The following is a 20,304-nucleotide window of genomic DNA, read 5'->3' as shown; positions in this document are numbered from 1 at the left end:
TGATTTTATAGGTTTAATAATTTTATAATTTCTTTTTAATGTGTTGTAGAAAAATTTGAATTTTATTAAACAAAATTAAAATCTATCTTCTTCCTTCTTCCAAATTTAATGATTTTCCTTTAAATGCAAGTTTCCACTAAAAGAAAACACACACACACACACACACACACACACACAACAAAACAAAACAAAACAAAACAAAACCCAACAACTTGTTTTTAAAAACCTGAAGTTAATAACTGTTCTCTAATTTCCTTTCTCTCACAGACCTCCAAATTGTGGAAATTGGTTCCAGGCAGTGCCAGCTCCAAAAAGATAACAAAGGTATGCTATTTTGGAAAAGAAAAGGAAACAGAAGACTAGAGAGAGGGAGAGAGGGAGAGAGGGAGGGGGAAGAAATACCACATAATCTTTTATGGAAATCCAAAGCCCTTAAGTTGTATGCACTGTCCCAGAGACAACTGCCTGGGCATCTGGCCTCAGACAGCACTCGGAAGCAAGGGAGACAGATGCCTGGCGAGCAGAGCATCTGGAAAGCAGGGATCTGTGAGTTGACAGCCATCTTTTATTTTCCTTTTCTCAGAGTGACACAGAACAAACTCCAAAAAGCACCAAAGTGATTTAGGCTATTTTCCATTTCTAAAATCTTGCTTCAGGTGGGGCACATGGCCATCTTCCACAAAGGACAGATTTTGAAAGTGGATACATCTTGCCACCAAAAGTTAACCTTGCACACACCTGAAGGGTAGCAAACCAGCAGGCAGAGACCAATCAGGCACCCAAAGCCTATTTATTTTCAAAAAATATTTATTGAACATAAACACATAAAAAATTTTCCCCTCTGGTGAGCTCTTAAGTCTGCCTAGATAAACCTTATCTTAAGGCCATCATCAGTTTCCAGAACTCTCTACCAACCAGCCACTCTGGCTAATGTTTGTTTCTCATTTTCCATGCGTTATTTAATTAAAACTTTTAAATTACTTTTGAATGAAACATAAAATCACAGAAGTGTGTGTGTGTGTGTGTGTGTGTGTGTGTGTGTGTGTGTGTGTAAAGGAGAAGGAAACACAAATAGGCATTTTACTCACAGGGGACTATGCCCCTTTTATTTCCAGAATAACAGAATTCAGAGGGAGAGAGAGAGAGAGAGAGAGAGAGAGAGAGAGAGAGAGAGAGAGAGAGAGAGAGAGATTCATTTTAAAAAGAGTTCAGTGACTTGGTTACCCACTGAATTTCTTTGCCTGCACGAACACCTAACTTTTTCTGAAGAAATGACTAACATGTTGCTTACAAAATGTTGTATTCAAATAACTGGATACTGATTTAGAATAAAGAAGATCTGAGTATCTTTGAAAGCAAAGGGCAAGAAGCTTTTTGAAAAGGAGAGACTGATTTGGGGGTATGGAGTATGGGGGGTACCAAGCAGGGCTGCCAAGAGAGTGGGAAGGTAGAGGTTCGAACTTCGCAGAAGTCCTGTTTTACCAGTCAGGAATAAAGAGAGAAAAGGTGAAGATTTGTAATGGAGAAAAGCAAGCCCCATGTGCTCTTGATATTCCCTTAAAAAATGCATCCCTGGTGGGTGTTTCTCAGTGGTCAGAGCATCAGCCTGTGCACCAAAAGGTGGCAGGTTCAATTCCCAGTCAAAGGCACATACCTGGGTTGCAGGTTCCATCCCTGGCCTGGTTGGGGCATGTGCGGGAGGCAACCAATCGATGTGTCTCTCTGAAATCGATGCCTCTCTCTCTCTCTCTCTCCCCCTCCCTCCCTTACACTCTCTCTAAAAATCCATGAAAAAAATATCTTCGGGTGAGGATTAACAACAACAACAAAATGTAGATATGCATGTGTGTGCATCCTCTGTTACCATCTACTGACACCTGCCCAGTGAGTCCTGTCCAGGAGACCTGCTGGCTGTCTACTAGGGCCTGCTGCTCTTGGTGGGTGCCTGGACATTTCTAAGAGTTATTAAATATCTGTAACATCACCCTGGCATGCTGTATATGGTTTATTAAGCATTTCTATCTATCCATTTACCAGACTCTCCAAGTATAGGAAAAGCCTATAGGCCTTAGATATAACAATCTGGCTTTGCCACCTGCCATAATTTAAATTTAGACTCCAAGGCAGCCCATGAAGTGTAATGGTATAACTTTACTTGGCTATATGTTTTCAAACCTTCCTTAGGAAGTCCCAGGCTGTGGCCTGGATACCACAGGTGCTTAAGGAGGTCTAACCTCTAAATATCTGGTCACCCTTTTTGTAAATGGAAACTAGGCCCCCCAATGCCTCCTTTCACCTTTAGGGCTGGGCTATTCCAAGCTAGCCCCGTAAGAAGGTGGCACGTGACCTGGAGCTGAGGTCAGTGAACTACCGTGGACAAATCCAGTCTGCATTGGCTTTTTGAAAAGCTGGCTTTACTGACATAGAGCCACTTCCACTTGTGTAAGTACAGCCCACGGGCGCATTCATGCTGCAGCGGCAGAGCTGGATAGATGTAACCGAGCCCATGAGCCACAAAGCAGAAAGTACGTACATGCCTTTTACAGGAAGTTTGCTGACTCCTGGCCCACAGAAAAAGAACGAGGGAGCGGGCTGCTGCTGTGTGCCTACCTAGGACACGTCTAGAGAAATCCGCTCTCTCCTCCAGATCAAGGGGACACACTGTTTCCTGAGGAGCCATGGCTGTTAGAACAGCAGCCTCCCCATTCCTCCACCAGGACCACTAAGTTGCTCTAAGATTCGACTCTCCTTGCTGGACTGCAGGAAGAATGGAGGCTCATTCAGAACTTGCTCATGCTGTTTTCATACCCCGAGCCTGAATCTTTGTATAAAGGTCACTCCTCCAGAGAGAACAATGCTCTGAGTTCCACTCCCAGGCTTAGAACATTAGCCTTTAAAAAAAACAAATGTGCAGGAGAACACTCTAACGGCAATCTGTGAAAATAAAAGTTCAGTGTTTCAGTTGACTTCTCCAGAAGGTTTAACAGTATTTAACCTGCCTTCATGCACCTAGGAAAAACTGTAATTGAAAAATTAAATTGATCATGTGATTTTTAAAATTCCAAGGTTCAAGATTTGTTGTGGGAACAAAAAGCAGGATCTGAAATAAAGGCTTTAGACCCTTTAGTGAATCTAAACAATGTACAAGAAAAACGGAAAGCCACTGGGAATTTTTAATATCACAAATTAAGAAGACAATGCACTTTAAAAATAAACGCATTGGAGCATAGCTTGTCCTGGGAGGCACAGAACAGCAACAGGCAGGAAAGGATCAAGTTCCCCTGCAGGGACTGGTCAGGTCCCAGACCCCTCTGCAACTCACGGGAATGCCGCCCCATTTTCCTATTGCATGCCAAAGATCAATGAGCTGATTTTAAAAAGTGACAATTTCTCTACTATTTCTGAAGTCAGGATGAAACATTAATGAAAAACCACTGCAATTCACTTACTGCATTGTGAAGAAAAAAATGGATTCAGACAAAACTAGTTAGACTATTATGAAGCTGAGTAAGTGGGGAGGATCAGAGGGAGTCAGGAGAAGATGTTTATCATGTGGAGGGAGATATGCTGTAGAAAACATAGAACCAACTTGGCAGCTATTTTAAGGACAATTTTCTGTGTATCTATTTTACAATGCCATAAATCTGGAATTGCACATCATACACATTCTCTCAAAGGAAATATTATTGAACACTGAGTGGGGAAACAATTTAATAGTGTTTATCTGATATTCCTATTTTCCCTAACTGAAAATAAATAGAGTCAACATTATCATTGTACAGAATTTACAAAGTATAACTTCTCTCTCCCCTTCATATCCATTGCATGAATGATTGAACAGAGCCTTGAGCAAGTAATCCAACATACTCTCATACTGATGAATGACTTTGGGTGTAAAATTTTCCATTTATGTTGTGAATTATATTTTCTGATATCCTTCTTGATTACCCTTAACCTTCATTTGGAAGCCAATATACATCCCTCACGGTTGAAAACAAACAAAACCTATCATCTTTTAAATGCCACTGCCAAGAAACAAATATTGTGTTTTACAATTCACAATATGACTTCACATGGGCCGAAACCGGTTTGGCTCAGTGGATAGAGCATCGGCCTGTGGACTGAAAGGTCCCAGGTTCGATTCCGGTCAAGGGCATGTACCAGGGTTGCGGGCACATCTCCCGGTGGGAGATGTGCAGGAGGCAGCTGATCGATGTTTCTGACTCTCTATCTCTCTCCCTTCCTCTCTGTAAAAAATCAATAAAATATATAAAAAAAGACTTTACATGGAACTGAGGTGGGGGGGGGGGGGAGTAGGAAAAGACATTTAAACAGTTTCCTAAAAATCACTGCAATTCCTTATTCTCTTTCACTGAGAACATAACCTTCAGAGGTCTATATTTAATTTTCTTTCAGACCTTTCTATCGATTCCAAATGTGTTCATTTCTTTGGGGCATGGGAAAATGCAAAGAAGGGAAAATAAACATATATATATATATATATATAGAGAGAGAGAGAGAGAGAGAGAGAGAGAGAGTGTGCATCCGTGAACTGAATACCTAAAATAATAGTTAAAGAAATATTGGAGAAGCAACCTTCTTCATTTGTCCTTATTTTGAGTATAAGAAACCTTATCTACTCTTACATGCCAAGGTGTTCCATGGTAATCATGATCCATAACAACTATGGACCTTATATGTTATAGCATTTTAGATTTATCAGGCCTCATAACTATTTTAAGTGGGAAGAAATGGAAGCTCCATGTGTTAACTAACTTGCCCACGGTCACATGACTTAAAGTGGAATAGTCTTTTGGGAAGAAATGTAGAGATTTTTTTGTATCCAAATAGTCAGTATAAATACCACACAAATCACCCAGACTAACTAAGGTGTTTCTTTCAAGATCCTCTTTATGTTCTGCTAAATGTTTAAAATACAAGTTATAACCAGGTGATTATGAACATCAGCCTGGATGCAGCTGTAAGGGAACGGACTTTGCTTATATGTGGGCTGGAAACTGGCTAGATTAGAGCCATTGCTAAGGGGACCTGCCACACTTGTATGTCTAATGAATTAGCCTAAGAATGTATAGTTGAAAGAGGAAGAAAGCGATTGCAGAAATATTTGTAAAAACAGTGGAAAAACTCTATCATCTGATCACGGAGGGAGAAACATAGAGATCACAGAGGTCACAATTATTACACCATTACGTTAGCCCCCTTCACTTCTTGTTTAGCCTGAGCTCTAAAGACTAAAGGACCCCAAGGAGGGGTGTTTGACACTGTGAACCCATGCCTCTCTCTTGGACTGTGTCACTCTACAGGGAGTGCTCTGGAATGCTGTGGGAGAGCTCTTTGATTGTTGGGACAACTAGGGGCCTTGCTGGAATTTAATTGGCAGGGCCAGGAATGCTAAGAGTCCTACACTGCAGTGGGCCGTCCTGTGCCAAGAAAGGATTGCCCAGTGTCACACCTGATTTTCAAATACCCTGGTGGACAGTCACCACAAGTGAGAGACCTGTTTATAAGTTTCGGAACTTAGAGCCTGATTGACCCTAACTTTAATAGAAAGTATTTTTTATGCACAGAATTTTCCAGCAACACTAATATAATGTAAGTTGAGAGAAAACTATGCTTTGTTTTATGGAAATATTTGCCATTCTGGAAATTCAGGTCACGTGCAGCAATACTGCAATACAGATCGTATGGACCAGACCCTATTGGCAGCATCCCATTCATGTAATTCTGCACAGTAGAGCAACCATCGGACTCCTTCATCCTGTCATCTTCTTTACTCATTTCCCAGAGTTTACATATGGAGATACTTATTCTCTATACTTTCATTTTATTTTTTCACTTATGTTAGGTTAAAGCTGGGGCATTATATTGATTTTTTTAACTGTGTGCATTGGTAGGTTATACTCTCTATACATTTTGGGGGAGGATGGTAAAGGAGACAATGTGTCTGGTAGGACTGAGAGCCAGGGCTGTGGACCATTCTTTCTTTTTCTGGATAATCTCTCACTCATGGCCTAGGTACTAGTAACTATGCTATCTCCTGGTATTCCTGAACACTCTTTCTTCATCTATTTCACCTGTATCCAACTCTTAAAAGCAGCAGTGTTCCCCATAGTTTCATCCCCACCTAAGTTTAATCCTCACAGGAGGATGTTTTTCCATTTATTTTAAGAGAGAGTGGAAGGGAGGGGGAGAGACAGAGAGAGACTTCGATGTGAGAGAGATAACTCTATTTTTACTGATTTATCTCTCCCTCTTACTTCTTGGACTTTGACTAATACTTATTGGCCAAATTGCTCCCACCTCTTTTGCTGAATTTCACTCCACATTTTCATTTGTCACTGTACAGTACTTAGACATTCTACCAGTGTAGTATCTCAAATGAAGCAAGTCCAAAACAGAACACATTATCTTCCATGCAAAGTCTGCTCTACCACTATCTTTTATTTTCTTGGTTAGTGATGATATAATTTAACAAGTCTGACAAATTAGAAAACTTAAATCATTTTAGATTAATTCATCAGTTTTTACTTTAGCAAAGCAATTGTTCACCACATCCAACCAAACTATCCAATATCTTGAAAATTTCTAAAATCTATCTAAAGCACAAATGTTTACACTTTTTCTGAAATATAATACAGCAGTATTGAAATCTTAATGTTAAGTGTGGTTTAACTCATTAATTTTACTTAAGCTATACAGCCTATGAAAAGCATCATTTTAGACAATTTTAGGCACAAAGATGTTAAATATAAGATTTTTTTGAAAACTTGGAAACAACCAACTAAGGGAACAGTTTGGTATTTTTACTGTGCATCCATACAAAAAGCCATTAAATTTGCTAATGGAGTGTCTTTATAATAATAACTGCTTTTCATAGTGTTAAATTAAAACATCAAGATCTAAAATTATCTTAACCATATGAAATGTGCAGGAAAAAATGACTGGAATGAAGCATTATTGGTGGTTATCTCTGGTAATAGGATTATAGATTATTTGTATTTTCCTCTTAGTATTTTTTTTTTCTTCCAGACTTTCCACAGTGCTCATTGTTTTCCTACAAATAATCAGTTTAAGTCTTTTTCAGGTCTTGTCAATTATGCCTGTACCACAGGTCAGCCTCCTAAGGCACTTTCCTTGCTTCCTGCATCCTTTCCCTTCATTCCTCCTCCATGCTACTATGGGTGAATTTTTCAAATTGTAGATGCATATGGAGTTCCCTTTCTACTGGCTCCCTACCATGCAAAGGTCAAGCAGCACACACGTCAGCATGCCATAAAAAGGTCAGACAACTTCTCTCCCAAGTCTGTTTTTTCAGCCTCATCCCCTGCAATTTCTCACCAACAGAGAGACCTTGCCACCTTTGCCTGAACAAGCCATGGACTGTGGCATGTTCTGGAAGGCAGTTTTTTTTTATAGGAATGTCCTTTCTCCCCTTTGCTGCCAGATCAAGTCACATATTTATCCTTAAGACTCAATTCAAATGCCATGCCTCTATGAAGCATTTGCTGACAAAGTTAGGAGCCACTTACACTCTCCTCCCAAACATTGTTGTGGATACTCTCATGTTTATCTCTTGATATAAGAGAGCTATAGCCACTAGAATTCCTCTCCTTGGGAAAATACTGTATCTTAGTAATTCTTTGTGTGTTTTTTTAATCCTCACCGGAGGATATTTTTCCATTTATTTTTAGAGAGAGTGGAAGGGAGGGAGAGAGACACAGAGAGAGAAACATTAATGTGAGAGAGACACATCAATTGGTTGCCTCTACCACATGCCCCGACCAGGGCCGGGGATCAAGCCTGCAACGGAGGTACGTGTCCTTGACCAGAATCAAACCTGGGATTCTTCAGTCCAAAGGCTGACACTATCCACTGAACCAAACTGGCTAGGGTGTATCTTAGTAATCTTTGTATCCCAAGCCCTGATACAAAATTGGACACGCAACAGGCACCAAGAAAGTAGCTGATGAACCACCAAATTAATGTCTGTAGCCAAAACCTGTAGAAAGAAAGCCAGCAAGCACATCGGATACCCATTTGGTGGGCAGAAACTGAAGCCCAGCTATAGTTTCTGATCTACCCAGAAGGCAGAAGGAGCCAAAATGTATTGAAAGAAGCAGAACTACTCAAATTAAAGAGGAAATAACAGTTGGATTAAGCAGTGATTGACAACTGTTGGGAATTCTTTTAAAAAGGTGACTTACACTTTTACATTAAAAAAAACATCTCATGTGACCCAGCCAGTGTGGCTCAGTGGTTGAGCGTCAACCTATGAACCAGGAGGTCACGGTTCAATTCCCTGTCAGGGCACATGCCTGGGTTTGAGGGCTCCATCCCTAGTGTGGGGCTTGCAGGAGACAGCCAATCAATGATTCTCTCTCATCATTAATTTTTCTATCACTCTCTCCCTTCCTCTCTGAAATCAATAAAAATATATATTTTTAAAATCTCTTGTACCTATGTATTTAAAATACAGGAGTCTTTGAGAATTGTGCTTAACACTCCCCCCCACACACACACACTCTGGGGTCATGGGCTCCATTTCTAGACTCTTAAAAGTTTAATAAGAGTGACATGTTTAAAGAAATGACTAAGAATTCTTAGCAAACTTTCTATGTCTTTAACAAAAATTCAAATTATATTTAACAAAAAACAAAAGCTAAAAATAATACCCAATGTTGGATGACACAGGTAAACAGCATACATTTCTGAAGAGGAATTTGTTAGTGGGTATAGATAACATTATAATGATCATATCATTTGACTCAGGAACTCTGAGTCAAATGGACCACATTCTAGGTCAACTGAACCAGAATCCCAGGGGCTGGAGCCCAGATATCAAGCATTTTTTGAAAGCCCCCACTATTGAGAACCACTAATCTACATGAAAACAGTTTTCCCCAATTGTCAACCATCTCCCTGGAAGGAAACCTGTATCTTCATAATTATCTTCATTGTTAATCTCATTCTTAAAAAGAGAAAGCAAATGAAATATTCTTATTATCAAAGAAAGGTAAATAACACAGTGTAGTTTAAAGAACTGTCTTCAGTCAGGGATGCTGGTTTTTATGTTAGTTGATTTTTTCCCTACTTTGAAAATACATTTTCAACATAAAATTCACATTTCAATAAATGATCACATTGGAACATTTTGATGTTTTTAGGCCAAAGGAAAAAAGCCTAGAGAATAAAAAATTTTATAGGAAACTGAGATGTAAAAAGAAAATTTGCTACTTTAGGGATATTTCCTCCCGTAGCATCATTTTAATAGCTTTGTCGGGCAGTTCTTGCAGTGGGGAAAATGTGTATAATCCCTTTAATCAAATTTTAAATGGTACAATCTTATGTCATTTTTTCAGGGATTCACTTAACAGTGATGGTGATTTCAGACAACTAAGAGAAGTGTGTGGTCAGTCATCCTAAGACAGCTTCCTGGCAGGCATGTACTGATGAGGAGGTCACAGAGGGATAACTGTGGGGACACGGGGTTCCAACCCTTCCTTCCTGAGGCTCCTTTTCTCCGTCGGGTTCTCACATCTTTACTCTCATTGCAGCCACTGTAGCCTGACTCGGGTATATACCTGCCCCTTTTAAACTGGCATAGTTACGAAAATCTTCTTAAATTTTTTTATATGACAGGATTCTTTTTCCAATTATTTACTAAAAACTAAAGAAAGAAGAAGAAAATAAAATAGTTAAAAATGGGAAATTTATAATACATAAACTTGTGATCAATAGTGGCTAATAGTGCAATTTGGCTAGTATAAATTAACAACTCTGGAATTTATCTTGGTTATTGGATATCAAAATGCTGTTTGTTAGACTGACTTTTTCTGCTCTTTTTAAAGATAAGTGCCTTACTCCCAATTCCAACCTCACCCACAGTAAAACTTCTTATTTCAAACATTGTGCATCTTCTAGGGGAGTATTTTTGAAAAATGTTTAACCTCAATCCATATAAAGCAATATAATTTATATATCTATCTCATTATACAGGTACTATTATGTATTTCCTCTTCTATTCCATTTCTTCAAATGCTAACAGTGACCTCATAAATTGATTTGATAGCCTACTACTGAAGAGTGGTAGCAGGTTTCCATCTTAGGCTAGTACTGAAGGTACAGGGAAGCTCATTTATAGATCATAGACACAATAATGATCCTTTCTCAGTTTTAGCAATATAACTCTGCTTCTTTGGAATTCCAGCACCATCTGGTTGATTAAGTCACTTAACATACAGTAAGGACTATGACATAACAGGGGTGTAAGAATAACTGAGCCACAATCAGGACATTAACTGTTAGTATCCACAGAAGTTAATCCAAGTTCTAGCTGCTTGCAAGCAGAGGAAGCAGAGAGGATGGAGCCAAGTGCTGGTCCAAGGTCCCATATGGATCAAGAAGAAAGAGCTGAAGCACCAGAATCCACAATGATGAAGGTATCTTTTCTCTCTCACTCAGTCCTAGTGCCAGGAGGAGGTAGCAAAAAATATATATATTTATTGTTGAGAGTATTATAGATGTCCCCATTTTTCCCCACTGATAAAGAATACATTTTGAGTGATAGATACATTTGGTTCTCTTGAATGATGAATGAATGAATTAATCAATATTTAGAGCCCTAAGCCAATATTTGTGTGTGTTTTTAATTCATAATGGTATAAAAAAAATTGTCCTCGCATTTTGCTTGGGTAATTTAAAATCTGTGTTATTTCATTTACATGAATTATAAAGAGACTTGAATGGGAATGTTGATTTCAGGTGACAAATGATGGGGACCTAATTGGGAACTCCTATGAGAACCTTTATAAAGGGGGATTTAGATTCTTTAACAAGCACTGAAATTAATTCCAAGGACAGCTTATGAGGTAATCAGGTGATTGTTTTCTCTATGGATTTCCTTTTGAAAAAAAATCAGCTTCTTAATTTCTTTAGGGCTCTGGCTGTTCAGCATTTGCCTCAATACAAACAACTCTGACGCCACTGCTCCTGGGAGACAGACTGCTATTTGTCAAATGTGACATTAGGATGAAGTTTGAGGATTCAGGATTACAATCAGATATCTTTACTCAAGATTTGCAGATGTGACTAAAATGAGAAAACACTCCTTTCACGGGATTTTACAGAGGGATTTCCTCACATTCATTAAGCAAAGTAACTTTAATTTTGATAACTTTTGTTTCCATTCTCCCTCCCCCCAACCCAAGTCCCTCTACTCCTCAGAGACCTAGCCTTTCCCCAGGATAATCAGCCACCTTCGAGGCAGCAGAGGAGAGCAGCCTGAACCTGACTAATAGTCACATGGTCCCGGCCTCTGGCAGGGTAAAGACAACATCTTGACCTAAGTTATGTTTCAGCTCTAGAGCCCTAAGGTGGGCTACTTTCCCATTAGAGCTAACAGAGAAGTCAGGGTAGGGGAGCTGAATCCAAAACACAGTCCCCCTGACTGCCCCTATAGAGGCACTGGCTTAAAGCAACAACATGGAATAAAAGGAGAGGGATGAAGGGGAAGATCCTGAATATTCCTGATTTTTAACCAAGAGCAATTTAGAAAGTGCTAAATTGGATGAAGCAGACTGGCTGTGGCTGTGACTAGATTAAGTTTTTCTTCTGTCTGTCAGAAATAGGGAATTAGAGTTAGAATATAAATGTATTGACAGAAATAAAAAAAATTATATTCTGTGACTGTGAAATCCATGTGCATTACAAGACTGATTGATTTTTCTCAGTTTCCACTGATTAAATGTTATATGTGAATATTCAGTTAAGCCTAAATTCTATCCAGAAACAGCAGCCCCATGGTCTGCCATCTGCAAAGGATGGAGAAGCTGATTCTGATTGGCCATCTGGCCTTGACCTGGTCTTACCCGAGGTCATTTTTAGAGCTGGAATGGCCTCATAGGTCCAGCCCGGCTCCACGATGGGCAGTCCTGCCTGGAAGCACCTGGGCCTATCCAGGTCCTTAGTCTTGCCTAAGAGGTGAAATGTGCAGCCAAGCCCTGCTCACATGCGTGACAAAACCACCGTCATGTGTCAATGTCACAAGCAGGACCTGACCCTTCTGCTCACCTCCTTCCTAATGTCTTGTTGCATCCTCACATTTCCCCTGAGTTTTCCAAACTAGGTCAGTTCATAAGGCTCTATCCTACATAAGCTAGGGACTCTCAGGTTCCATGTCAGTGAAGTGTTAGGTTCTCTTCAATTTACTTTTTTAGCAGGATGGTTGAATTTCTGCCAGAGGTTTCTCAGAAAGACACACACTGACCAGAGTCATTTTGAAGCAATAAAGAAGAGTTAGAGGCCATTGCACACCTGGGCAAATGAATTTTCACCATTAACTAACACATCTTTTCCTGATAAATGAGAAAGATGTTAAAATGCTGTACAAGATTAGGCAGATGTTTTTGCTTTCCATAAGGACTGACGAGCAACTGAATGTGACCTTTGCCTTAGACTGACAGGGCAAATATTCATAAAATGGTTGTTTAGGAGATCTTGTGATACCTATACCCTGGGAGTTATGTACTGAAACTTTAACTGTGGAATTCGATAAAAGCAACATGGAGACACATTTGATACAAACACATTCTTCATAGTCAGTTTATGAAAAGCAAATAGGAGTAATGGTAAAGCCATCTTGCAATATTATTCTGTACAAAGAAATGTGATAAATGTATGCAATTCCTGAAAGGGACAATTTTGCCAGCAATATTATTCAGTTTCTATCAAGTGAATTCCACATCCCCAATCAGAAGCCCAAAGAGAACAGCTCTGCTTAACTTTGCAGAACTTCCATGTCTGAATATTGCAATTTGGGGAAATTCACCCAACAACATGATGCCGGTTGTTCTATGCAGGACACAGTGCACCCTGCAATAATACCTGGGGCTCAGCCACATTTGATTTTTATAATGGCCCATGAAAAGGCCTGGACCCTCCTGTCTGCATGACTCCGGGTCATGGACATTAGAAGAAACACGTCTTTAGTGCTCAGGCTCTTTGAGACCTGGTCTGGAGAACAAAGGAAATGAACATACCAGAATGTCAGCAGATTGCTTCGATGTTCTGACCCCTGCTTAAGCTGCAGAGTTAGGCCAGCGCTCTGCTTACAGATGTGAAGTGGTGACTCTGTAAGAGGAAGGGAGGGATACCCTGAAAAAATAAAGTCTTCCAAATCCCTTAGAATGACCTGCTGTGATAGTCCAATATCCTCTAGTACCAGATAATTACTCCCAGTACCATTTAGCCAGGAACTAGATCTAGGAACTGGATCACATTCAGGGAAGTCAGTTAAAAAGATTTCCAGATAGTACAGCACTTACTAGTACAAAGGTATTGAAGACAGAACTGAAGAGAGAAATGGACTCTAATCAATATGCATTAATACTCAGTAATTACATGCAGCATTCCCTAGTGCCCAACATTGGGTAAATATTTGTTGAAAATCCTCAACAATTCTGAGAAGTACTATCTGTACTACCGTAATTTATTTTTACAGATAAAGAAACACAAGCTTAAAAAGAAGAATCAATGGCCCAAGGACCTATAGCGGGTAAGAGGAAGACCAAGGATTCGAGCTCAGGCAGTAGAACCTCAGGCCAGAACTCTTTGCCCTGTACCATGGGTACTTTCCCCTAGGTTACTTGCAGTGCTGTAACTTCTCATGCAATGAATAGACAGCACAGCCAATTTGTAGAGAAGCTTCTGTTCATTACTGAGAGAGAACACCACAGTAGAATCGAAGCACTCATACATTTTAAGGACCTAGGAAGCTGCCAATAAAGTTTCCAAGACATTTCACATGAAACCTGGAGCTTGTTAAGGGGTTGTCAATCATGTCATGTGGATTCCAACACTGGACTAATTTATTTTAAAACTAGAAATGCAACGTGCAAACTTTATGAAAAAAAAAATCCTAAAGAAAACCTGGGATATCTAACAACCAATTTATGAGTGAGTTATACATATCTCCAGACTATACCAATCCTTAGTCAATTTACAGAGAGCAAACCATTTCCCTGCTTTGGAGTCAATCCTCTGAGAGTGACACTAGTAAAAACAACAGCCAATGGCTCAGCCACTACGGAAGCTACTCTAAAGGACAGCTTGTAATCATGTTGACAGAGGCTTGAGAAACACCTAAGTCCAATCCCAGAGTCTTTACTGTACCCATCAGCCTGGAACATTGCTAAAAAGGGTCGTATCTTCAACATTTGTGGCTTTCCTGGGTTTAACCTCTTTCAATATCTCTCCACTTATGGTACCCCAGCCCCTTGCCATGACCTTATCTATTGCCATGGTTATACTTACAGGCTGAGGATTCACAAATCTTTGGTCTGATTGCTCTTGAGCTCTGACTCTTAAGAATGTCAAATTGCCTTCGGTATGTTCTCCTTTACCTGGAACTCAACGTGTTTAAAGCTCAGCCCCTCCTAATTCCTTTTCCCAACCTCAGGAATGGCGTCATTTAACATTCTGCCATTTTTACTCTTCCCTCTTCATTGCCCTCCATATTGAACAGGTCCACAAATCTGGGCAAGTTTACCTCAGACACGTCTCTCAAATCCATCTTTTTTTTTATTTTGTTGTATGTCCTGTGTACAAATTTATGATATATCTAGGGCATTATACCACCTAACTTGTCTCCCAATATCTTGTCTCCTCCCATTTTAATACTGTTTACATACAATTGAAGGAATTATATTGCTAAAACAAAAATTATACAATGCCATTCTCTTGGTAACAATCCACTAATGTGGCTTTCATAATTGTTGGCAGGATATTCCAAACTCATTAGCTTATATAGGAGTTTCTTTACAACCTGCCTTAGCTTACCATTTACAATTCATCTCTATCCCCCACTCCAAAGTTTGTTCATAATGATCTAATAATGGATCCCTTAAGTAGGCTACTGATTAGGAGTCAATGGGAACAAGATATTCTAGTGGCTAAGACAGAGGGCTTTTCAATTGCACTGATGTGAAGTGAATCCCAGACTTACCTCTTACCAATGTACTAACCTATGTGTACACTCTAAGACAGATAAATAAGGTTATCATCAGCAATGGTTAAGTGAATGAGTTAACTATTACAATCCTTATCATCAGGTATATATAAAACTATAATTTAATGGAGAGCAAATTTTCAAAGAAGAAACACTGTGCAAATATGTTATTATTACTTAAGCAATGATGTCCTCAAAGCTTTTATTCTTTGGTCTCTAGAGGTTCTTGAAGTGATAGTGTGGAAAGAAATTGAAATAGGTTTGTAGCAATGAAGAACTATCCTGCTGAGGATCTGATAATACTCACTTTTCTCTACCACTGACTTAGTAATTCATTGATTACAGAACTTCCATATGATAGATCTTACATTTTTCTTTTATTTACTATGAGTTGTATTTCCAAATATACCTGAGTATAGAAATTTTATCTTATACTTCTTGGCATCTCAACACTATATAGCCCAACACAAAATTCTTAGTAGACTATCAATAAATATTAAGTCAGAATGAGTTATCATGCTAAAGATTGATAATCCCCGTGGTAAATTCCAAAAATTAAATTCATGAGTTTCTGATGTTGGTGCACCATGATGTTTTTTCCCCAAGGAAATAAAGATTATACTTCATATAAGAAAAAAATATTTTGCAATTTCTTTTGTTATGCTATACAAAGCAAAATGCCAATTAGCATGAGCCCATAAACACAGAAGTTAAAATGAAGTTTTGAGCAATTAAGTACTTTAATTATAATGTTGATAAACAGAGTTCATAACATGGAAGGCATTTTTCTCCAGGTTACCTGCACTACTTGACATCAGTAAAGGTGCACAGTGCTTATAAAAATATCAGCTAATATTTGACTGCAAGTGAACAAGTGTGTGAGTCTGGCCTTTAGCTGGAGGCCATCTCACAATGCCTCCTTGGGAAAATGTTGTTGCTCTCAAATATTCTGTCTCTATGAATTTATAACTTATAAATGTTTCTTTAGATAGCCATATTTTAAGGTTTCAAAAAATCCTGTCCACAAGCTTCATTAAAATCCACTTGTTGGGTATGGGCATAACTAATGATATTAGCAGTAACTATGTGCCAGGCACCATTCTAAGCACTTCCCACATACTAACTGGTGGGTATTACTACCTACATTTTACAGATGTGATAACTGAGGTTTAGGGGTACAGCCTCGGTTTTCACACAGTCTGTCCATTCCAGGAGCTCTGCTCTCAACCACCATGCCATTCTGCTCACATAAAGTAGAATTCAATAAGTGCTAAGAGTTTTAGACAACTCTTTAGGAACTCAAAGGAGAAGAAAGTACTTCCTATTAAAGTTCTAGAAAGATCTCAAGGAGAAATACGTGCAGGGATTCTGATTGGCGGAGATGGAATAGGCATGATAACCTACTAGTCTAATAGATTATTTTGAATTGTAATCCAGAAATCAAGAAGTTTTCCATTGGGAGGACTAACACACTGAAACTCACAGGATGAAACACCAGGAATGAGGATGAAGTTAAGAAACTTCAGCTGCACATGTTTAGGATGTTTGCTTCCTGGCACGAGTACAGCTCATGTGAAAAAGATGAAGAGATTTTGGCCAAATGGAAGGTCAGAAGAAGCCAACAGCATTAGATGGATGCCAAGAAAATTAACTGGACCCTAAGTGGCATAGAAGTATACCACATAGCAAGGGGAGGTAATTACCCTAAATGCAGCAGAACTGGAATTCAGCTGTGGACATCACATTAAGGAAGGATGCTGACAACCAGGACAGAATTCAGAGCAGAATGGGTGAGGATAGAGTCTATCCGATAGAGCATCAAAAAGCCATGCCACATGTGAAAGAAATGCTGAAAGCACTGGAGAAACGTAGTAGGCTCTGAGGAAGCATGATCACTGTCTTCAAATATTTCAAGACCTGTCTTAGAAAGAACAATCTGTGCAGAGTCACTCATGACATAAAAATAGAACCAATGGGAGGATAATAGAACAAATAAATCAACTAATATTAATGCCAACTCTGTATTAGCTATGGGGGAGGAGGAATGTTACTGAGGTAAAAGAAGTAATCAATACCCATGGGGCCTACATGCTAGCCAGAGACAAGATAATGCTTTTAAAAAGAACACTCATCTTTCTGAGTAGGGGGTGCATAAATATGAAAGGAAAGATACTGGTAACTAGTCTTTACCAATTTGGAGAAGTCAAAGTTGAGGATAGTGGTGAGACCGTGTTTTAAGGATAAAAGAGGCTTGGAATTTGAGCTAAACTTTGACAGATGAATCCGTTAGCAAAAGTCACCACCCCAAAGCCAAATATTCAGTAAACAAAACTGCAAACAGATTACTGAAAATTCTCAGAGAATCCACTTAGGGTTTAAGAATGTACAACAATTCTCTGCAATACACCACTTCTCAAACCATTCCTAAGAGGTGATATGAATCCTTGCTCTTCTTTTCTCAAAACAGTACTCCGCCCCCCCCCCCACCCCCTGTCCTCCCCCCCCCCCCCCCGCCCCCCCGCCCCAAGCACAGTGTCAAGATTTATATATTACTAGGGAAGAGAAATGGGTACTGCTTCTTCAAGACAGTAGGTTGGAAAAGAAAGTAAAAATGGTCTGAGAATAGAGAACAAGGGGACCCCATAAATGAGGAGAAACAGCCTCTCTGAATTGTTCAAGGCCTGCCCGATACTTCCACCTAAACCTCAGGAGTTTTCCTATTATCTCCAGACTGAAAAAAAACAGACAGATAAGAAATTTGTCATTCAGTCAGCATTGTGTGGGAAAAAATGCCCGGGCCTGGGAGTCCAACTTTTACATTCTTGCCCTGCCACTCATCAGCTGTCTAGATTTGGTCAACACATGTAGCCTCATTATGCCTGTTTCCTTCTCTGTAAACTGTGGATAGCCACTTCTGCATGGAGTTTTCGTGAAGATTAATGAAACAGAATTCCTAAAATGCTGCACACATTCTGTAATTCCACTCCTACCATTACCACCATAACCTATAGATTTCTAGTGATAGATGTTTTTTTGGCAGCTCAGATACCTCTGTTCTTTGGAAATTATACCACTTTTTGGAAAAGTTCAAGATGAGTTTATCTAAGATCACTTTCTGATTTCTTCAATTTCAAGCATTTTAAAGGGTTTGCAACTTCTTATTAGTAAGGGATTTCCATGGATTTACTTTTTTGCAAAAAGATATTATGCTTTAGGGTGTTTTGTTTTGTAAAGAAGAAGAGGTGGAGGTTCTGTGGGGGGATTGAGTGGGAGGAAAGGGGTGGGAGGAAGGAGGCAGAGAAGGTGGGGTGAGAAGGAAGAAGAGGAGGAGCTGCCACTTCTAGAGCTAGATCAAGTGATAAATCCTGTAGCCCCTTATCTATAACATAATGGAAGATTCATACCATCTGAATAATTTGAGGTTGGCACAGAATGAAATGAAAGACAATTAATGTTTAATATTCTATTTTTTAAAAAGAGTCTTCTGAAGTGAACTTTTTTTTTTTTAATATATTTTATTGATTTTTTACAGAGAGGAGGGGAGAGGGACAGAGAGTTAGAAACATCGATGAGAGAGAAACATCGATCAGCTGCCTTCTGCACACTCTCCACTGGGGATGTGCCCGCAACCAAGGTACATGCCCTGACTGGAATCGAACCTGGGACCCTTCAGTCCGCAGGCCGACGCTCTATCCACTGAGCCAAACCAGCCAGGGCCTGAAGTGAACTTTTTGCCTCCATTTATTTTTATGTCTAAAGGGCACCCTGTCTTCACTATTCACACAGTTCCTGCAGGTGTCGCACAGCTGGGCTCCCCTGTAACCCCTGCCTTCAGCAGGCAGGACTGGCAGGGGTTATTGCCTCATTCCTCCCGCATTCCTTCTGAGATTTATGGAAGCCTTATTTGTAATGAGCTCTGCAAATTGTGGAACCAGAAGAAAAACAGGGTGAAGTATCTCTGATAACATCTACTAATTCCGGAAGTTTCAGGTGGTTAAGTATACAAGTAACCAAAATGTTGTGATTTTTAAAAATTTTATCTTTAGCCCAGCCAGTGTGGCTCAGTAGTTGAGCATCAACCTATGAACCAGGAGGTCACAGTATGATTCCTGGTCAGGGCACATGCCAGGGTTGCGGGCTCAATCCCTAGTAGAGGAACGTGCAGGAGGCAGCTGATCAGTGATTCTCATCATTGATGTTTCTCTCTCTCTCTCCCTTCCTCTCTGAAATCAATAAAAACATATATATTTTTAAATTTATCTTTATTGTTGAAAGTATTACAGATGTCCCCTTTGTTTGTTTGGTGTGTTTTTTTTCCCATTGACCCTCTCCACTCGCACGCACCCCTCCCAGGCTTTCACCGCTCTATTTTGTGAAGCACCAGGTTGGTTTCTTGGAAAGTCTAAACTAGGTTGATCTGTAGCTAAGCAGAAAATATTTGCATACCTGGCTCCAATTTTACCATGTATATTCTTAAGAGAAAGAGAAAAGTTTAAATCTTTATGTTCATTTAATTAAACACATCAAACAAATAGAGAATTACTTCAGTCATAGCTCACAGAGACAAGACTTGTTTACTCTGCTCACTTACAAACCCTGAGTGTGTGGTATCTGAGCTTTGTAAACCCATCATTTATTCATCACTAAAGTCACCTAGCAATGAATGGCCAGCTAATCAGCACTTACCTTGTCCAAACACTCCTCACAGTCATTTTCCCCCCTCAAATAATCCACAGACTTCTCTATCACTAAGAAACAATTCCCTTCTCTCCATCCTTCCTTCCTTCTGTTTATACAAGCACTGGGGGTGTTTGCTCTTGGTGCTATCTTCTCTCTGTGAATGTCTTATCACCAGTCACGCCACACTCAGAGAGTGCTGCCAGGCTGAGGGCTGTGTCCCAAGGCACTTGGGAACTGCTGCCCTGCACGTTTACTACAATAACACAGCACATCTCCACTGAACTGCTTTCACCCTCTGCTTTTGGAAAATCTCCAGGCAGGGTCTGTGTTTACGTCAGCAAGACTGGTTCAAAACACCATCTCCAGGGTTTTAAACAGGCTCTGAAACACATTGTGCACTCGGCGCCGCTGGGGTCAGGAGGAGGCCTTCCAGTAAATCTGTTACTTCGCTTGTCCTTCTACTTATTGCACAGGGGCTCTGATTTCCTTTTAGATCATCTCATAAGCCATTTTGTTATTTTTTCCTAAATATTCTGCCAGAACCTTGGCTAACAGACCCTTGCATTATTATGCCTGTTGTCTTCAGAATCCCTTATCTG

The 20,304-nt window shown here is 39.7% G+C and overlaps 1 protein-coding gene across 5 annotated transcripts in view; it reads right to left on the bottom strand.

Annotated features, from left to right (window-relative positions):
- ARHGAP28 (Rho GTPase activating protein 28) overlaps nucleotides 1–20,304 on the bottom strand; it is a 133,359-nt gene that overhangs the window by 72,150 nt on the left and 40,905 nt on the right. For 2 of the 5 annotated variants that reach the window (XM_070420635.1, XM_070420634.1), the window contains exon 2: nucleotides 13,059–13,149. The exons of the other annotated variants lie outside the window; for them this stretch is intronic. The gene's annotated coding sequence lies outside the window, so the exon portion shown is untranslated. The remainder of the gene's footprint in view (nucleotides 1–13,058; nucleotides 13,150–20,304) is intronic. 5 annotated transcript variants of the gene reach the window in all.

Source organism: Myotis yumanensis, unplaced genomic scaffold (assembly GCF_028538775.1).
Source record: "Myotis yumanensis isolate MYYU_CA2020_CCGP unplaced genomic scaffold, mMyoYum1.0.hap1 SCAF_7, whole genome shotgun sequence".
Lineage (NCBI taxonomy): Eukaryota > Metazoa > Chordata > Mammalia > Chiroptera > Vespertilionidae > Myotis > Myotis yumanensis.
This window is presented reverse-complemented; position numbering and strand designations above follow the sequence as displayed.